This window comes from Rhinoraja longicauda, chromosome 15 (genome assembly GCF_053455715.1).
Source record: "Rhinoraja longicauda isolate Sanriku21f chromosome 15, sRhiLon1.1, whole genome shotgun sequence".
Taxonomy (NCBI): Eukaryota; Metazoa; Chordata; class Chondrichthyes; order Rajiformes; family Arhynchobatidae; genus Rhinoraja; species Rhinoraja longicauda.
This window is the reverse complement of record NC_135967.1, coordinates 8,761,036-8,766,684: the sequence shown is the minus strand read 5'-3', so window position 1 is coordinate 8,766,684 and position 5,649 is coordinate 8,761,036.

Genomic DNA, 5,649 nt, shown 5'->3' with positions numbered 1-5,649 from the left:
CATTTTTCCTTCATCTAGCGTGTCCAATCCCTTAAGAATTTTATATGTTTCTATAAAATCCCCTCATCCTTCTAAATTCCAGTGAATACAAGCCCAGCGACCCATTCTTTCACTCCCGTACACTAACAATACCCTACACACTAGGGACAATTTACAGAGAGTGTCCGTTTCTCTTGATTAATAAAGACTTTTATATCAACCAGCTTCTGCCTCCAGTGACTCATTCCAAATGGTGCAATGGTGGGAATGGGATTCCTCTGTGTGGCTAGCAGAGCCTCGATGGGCTGAATTGGCCTCCTTCTGCACTGTGAGAAAATATACAACAGTGATCATTCTCTCTTACAAAATAAAAATGAAACATGCTGGAAATATTCAGCAGATCAGGCAGCACCTTTGGAAAAACAATCTGAGTTAACATTCCAGCTCAATAACCTGTCATGGCAGCTAAAACATTAGCCCTGTTTCCCTCTCCACATTTGCTGGATGTACGGAATATTTCCAGCGTTTTCTCTCTTTACAAATAAGGAACTGCGGATGATGGTTTACAAAAAAAGTCACGAAGTGCCGGAGTAACTCAGCAGGTCAGGCAGCATCTCTCTGTAGAACATGGGCAGGTGACACATCGGATCGAAGCCCTTCTTCAGACTGATTCTACAATCAGTGATAGACACAAAGTGCTGGAGTAACTCAGCAGGTCAGGCAGCATGTCTGGATAGAAGGGATGAGTGACGTTTCGGGACGAGACCCTTCTTCAGACTCATGTGTGTCGATCTGTAAAGTGTGGGCTGGTAGGAGAGGGTATTGTCTCCAGCATCTTCAAGGTCGGCTGCAGGAGGTGCCCCCGGGACACACAGGCGGTCGGGTGAGGAGGACAATGGTGGTGGGCCGTGCTGGTCGAGGGCGATGGAGGAGACCCTCCAGCAGCCGAGGTCTTATCTGGCCTTACCTGGGCTAACCTGGGTCAGGGCACTCCTGTACATCCAGCAGGTGGACCGGACTCTGGACTTTTTCTTTTTGTAAATGCCGTTAAAATATGGGGACTGTGCATATGTGAGCTATGCAAAAATAATTTCACCGCGCAGTGCACACGTGACAGTAAAGAACCATTGAACTCTCCAGGGATGCTACCTGACCCGTTGAGTTACTCCAGCACTTTGTGTCTTTTTCTGGTTTATTTGGGATATCTGCAATTTCCTTTTGTTTTTGCTTTTCAATTGTGTGAGATTTTCGTTTGGAAGGCAAAGAGTAATGTAAGGTATTTATTCACAAAATGCTGGAGTAACTCAGCAGGTCAGGCAGCATCTCGGGAGAGAAGGAATGGGTGACGTTTCGGAACGTCACCCATTCCTTCTCTCCCGAGATGCTGCCTGACCTGCTGAGTTACTCCAGCATTTTGTGAATAAATCGATTTGTACCAGCATCTGCAGTTATTTTCTTATACTTTCTTACAGTAATGTAAGGTGACTTCTTCATTGTGATAGAACCAGCTCCAATGAAAGACGCGTAGTGCTGGAGGGACTCAGTGGTTCTGGGGAGGGAATGCTGCCCCACCTGCTGAGTTAGACATTTGACTTTAAAGATACAGCGTGGAAACAGGCCTTTCGGCCCATCGATTCCATGTGCACCAGCACTATCCTACACACCGGGGACAATTTACAATTTACAGAAACCCTTTAACCAACAAACCTGCATGTCTATGGAGCGTGGAAGGAAACTGGAGCACCCGGAGAAAACCTATGTGATCACAGGGTGAACGTACAAACACCGTACAGACAGCACCCGTAGTCAGGATCGAACCGGGGTCTCTGGAGCTGTAGGGCAGAAACTTTACCACTGCACCACTGTGCCGCCCTTTCTCCAGTAGTTTGTGTTTTGCTGAAGACTTCAGCCTCTACAATCTCTTGTGATTCCAAACAACAATGGAACGAGGAGGGGTTTGGCAATGAGGAAGTGGAAGTACAAGTTGGGGGAAACAAGGCCGAATGGCCGTAGTAAAAGCATCGTCACCATCTTACTTCCACCTCCATACACCATATGGATTCTTCCACTGGCGGCCATATTGGTTCACTCAATGAATGGTGAACACAGGATCAACAGGCAGATAAACTCCCACAGCAACAATGGGACCTCCCGCTGTCCTGGTTCACTCATGTTATTTTCTGCAGGCTCTAGCCTTACATCTGTTCTGAATGAGATGTGTGCTTCGTTTCAGGGCACAACTCATGCTGCCTCGGCAAAGCCAGCAGCATAACCAAGGACCAGTCTCACCCTGGGCACTCCCTCTTCTCCCCTCTCCCATCAGGAAAGGGGTACAGAAGTGTGAGAACGCACACCTCCAGATTCATAATTTCATAAGCTCATAAGATATAGGGGCAGAATTAGGCCCTTCAGCCCATCAAGTCTACTCCGCCATTCAATCAAGGCTGATCTATCTTTCCCTCTCAATCCCGATTCTCTCGCCTTAACACCTGACACCCGGACTAATCAAGGGATTTAGGGACAATTTCTTCCCAGCTGTTACCAGGCAACTGAACCATCCTATCACCAAATAGAGAGCAGTCCTGAGCTAACATTAACCTCATTGGTGACCCTCGGACTATCTTTAATCGGACTTTACTGTGGTTTATGTTGCACTAAATGTTATTCCCTTTATCATGCATCCGTACAGTGTGGACGGCTCGATTGTAATCATTCATGGTGTATTCGCCGACTGGTTGGCACGCAACAAAAGCTTTTCACTGTACCTCGGTACACGTGACAATGAACTAATCTAAACTAAACAAAATTAACCAGTGACCTCTCCTCAAAAGTACACACTTGGCAATGGCGAGATGAGTTGAAATATTCCACCCTCCATGAATGAGCAACTTCCCCAATAATCAGTGTCTAGGATAAAACCCACAGCTAGTTACTCAGGCAGGAAGAAGATTCACATAAAAGAGTACCTTCAGAGAGATTGGGCTGATAAATTGCAACAGCGAAAGAATCCATTGCAACCTTCAGATTACCCCCATTCTCAACGCTTTCACTGACTTCACAAGACTGCTGTGAAATACTCGCTACAGCTCCCGGCATGAAAATAATACCCCCCTGGGCTTTAGATCAATGGCATTATTATCCCCGACCTTACAGACGCAGGCAGCAGTAGAACATATTAACTAAAGCCCCATTGAATTCCAGAGAGAACGATAGCAGTTGTAATCATTTCACGTGGGACAGGAGCTTCTAACAAACGATGAACTGATGTAGATTTCAATGGGAGATCTCAGTTGGAGCTCGAAATAAATAGCTAGAAATCCTGTCCACAACCATAGGTAGACACAAAATGCTGGAGTAACTTAGAGGGTCAGGCAGCATCTCTGGAGAGAAGGATTGGGTGACGTTTCGGGTCGAGACCCTTCTTCAGACATTCACATTTTGCCCACAACCATTCCTGGAGCAATTCTTGACTTCCACGGTATATCATTCCAGTGGGCTCCTGCATTAACCGCAATATTGTGCCACAATGTGAAATGAGGCCGATGACTCAGGAGGGTGGGTGGGTGAAGAAATAAATTATTAAAAGGCCAGCGGAGAAGGTTGCTGCTGTTCCATCGCTGAGTCCTGCATTCCCTCTGAATAACAATATCACCAAACAGTTGGCAGCCATACAACACAGTAATGTTATCTTTTGAGAGAAAACTAATCCCTTGGTCCCACTTTCTTCCTACGACAGTGCCTATTTCTTCTTCAAATATTTACCAGCAAAAAGTGCACTTGCCTTAAAAAATTAAATTGCTGCTCACATCATTTGCTTGTGACAAACCGCTCCATTCTTTTTTTTTTTTAAAGCTCTCTCCTCAGTCGTCCTTTCGCATTTTCTGTGTACCTGCCGAAACAATCCTTCATGATTTTGAATAGTTACCGGGTGGCGGTTACCCGGTAACAATACAATACACAGATACAATAGTGTTGTTCAAAAGGCTTTAATATATACACATGAATATGCAGGGAATGGAAGCATATGGAGTACATACAGGCAGATAGGATTAGTTTAAGTAAGCATCATGTTCAGTACAGGCCTCGTGGGCTGAAGGGCCTGTTGTACTACACTGTTCTCTGTTCTACCTTCCCATCCTTCTGCTATTTGCCTTAAGTTTCAGCTTTTAGTTTAAAGATACAGTATGGAAACAGGCCCTTCTGCCCACTGAGTCCATGCTGACCCGTTTGCCAATCATTTTGCCTCCCCTTCCCACACTGACCTTTCTGTCCTGGGTCTTCACCACTGTCAGAGTGGGGCCACACGCAAATTGGAGAAACAGCACCTCATATTTCACTTTGGCAGCTTACAACCCAGCGGTATATATATTTCTCTAATTTAAAGTAACCCTTACATTCCCTCTCCCTCCCCAGTCTAGTTGCCCTGCTAGTTTAATTGTATTTCTTTATCACCTTCTCCACAGCCAACAATGGATTAGCGTGGGCTCTTTAGCCATTGGTGCCAGCGCCGATTTAATCTGTACCTTTTCATACTTCTAGTTTCCCTTTCCCATCTCTGTCTGAAGAAGGGTCTCGCCCCGAGACGTCACCGATTCATTTTCTCCAGAGATGCTGCCTAATCCGCTGAGTTACTCCGGCATTCTGAGCCAATCTTAGCTTAGAGAAACAGCACCTCATATTAGCTTATATTGTTCCCCACTTTTCATTAATGCCACTGTTTACCCCAATTTCGTATTTCCCTACTTGTGCTTTTGTTATACCAAAAAAACGTTTTTTTGGTGCAAATCCCAATCCGTGGTTTTTGTTTAGCTAATATCAGAACGATCTCAGAATTTTATGCAACAAGACGCCAAACTATTAAATAATTCTCAGTGAAAGGTTATTTCAGTACCATAGTTGAATCTATTGACACACTATGGAGGCTGTCACAGAAGATGGCATTGATTAATTTTAATGCAACGTAGAGTTCTTTCAGGTAACAATCACACGAGTGATTTGGAACACACCCCAAATTTGGTTGGGAGACATTCAACTCTGGACCTGTGGTTGCAAAGCTAGAGGTTTCCCACGTGGTCATTTCAGCATCTGCTCTATATTAATAGATTGACTATAATTACTCAACAACAATGTTGCAACGTATGGCTAACAGGATTAGTTTAGTTTCGAGATACAGCGCGGAATCAGCCCCTTCGGCTCACCGAGTCCGCACTGACCAGCGATCCCCGCACACTAACACAATCCGACACACAGTCGGGTCAATTTTACATTTATACCAAGCCAATTAACCTACAAACCTGTACGTCTTTGGAAACCAAAGATCTGGGGAAGTCCATGCAGGTCACGGGGAGAACGTACAAACCTCGTACAGACACCACCCGTAGTCAGGATCGAACCCGGGTCCCTGCCGTTGTAAGGCACAAACATTACCGTTGCGCCGCCCAAATGGTAGATGGCAGATGAGGAACTTGATGGACCTTGGTCATAATTTTTAATGAATTCCTACATTACATGAGAAACTCAGAGCATTTCTCAGTCAATTGGTTTATAACCCAATTTGAAAGACTGACGACAAGTATACATCAGTGCGAAGCCGACTGTTATTTTGCCATCATGACTATTCAGGGGCACATTGACCCACTGTCAATAATAGATAATAATAGATAAAAGAAA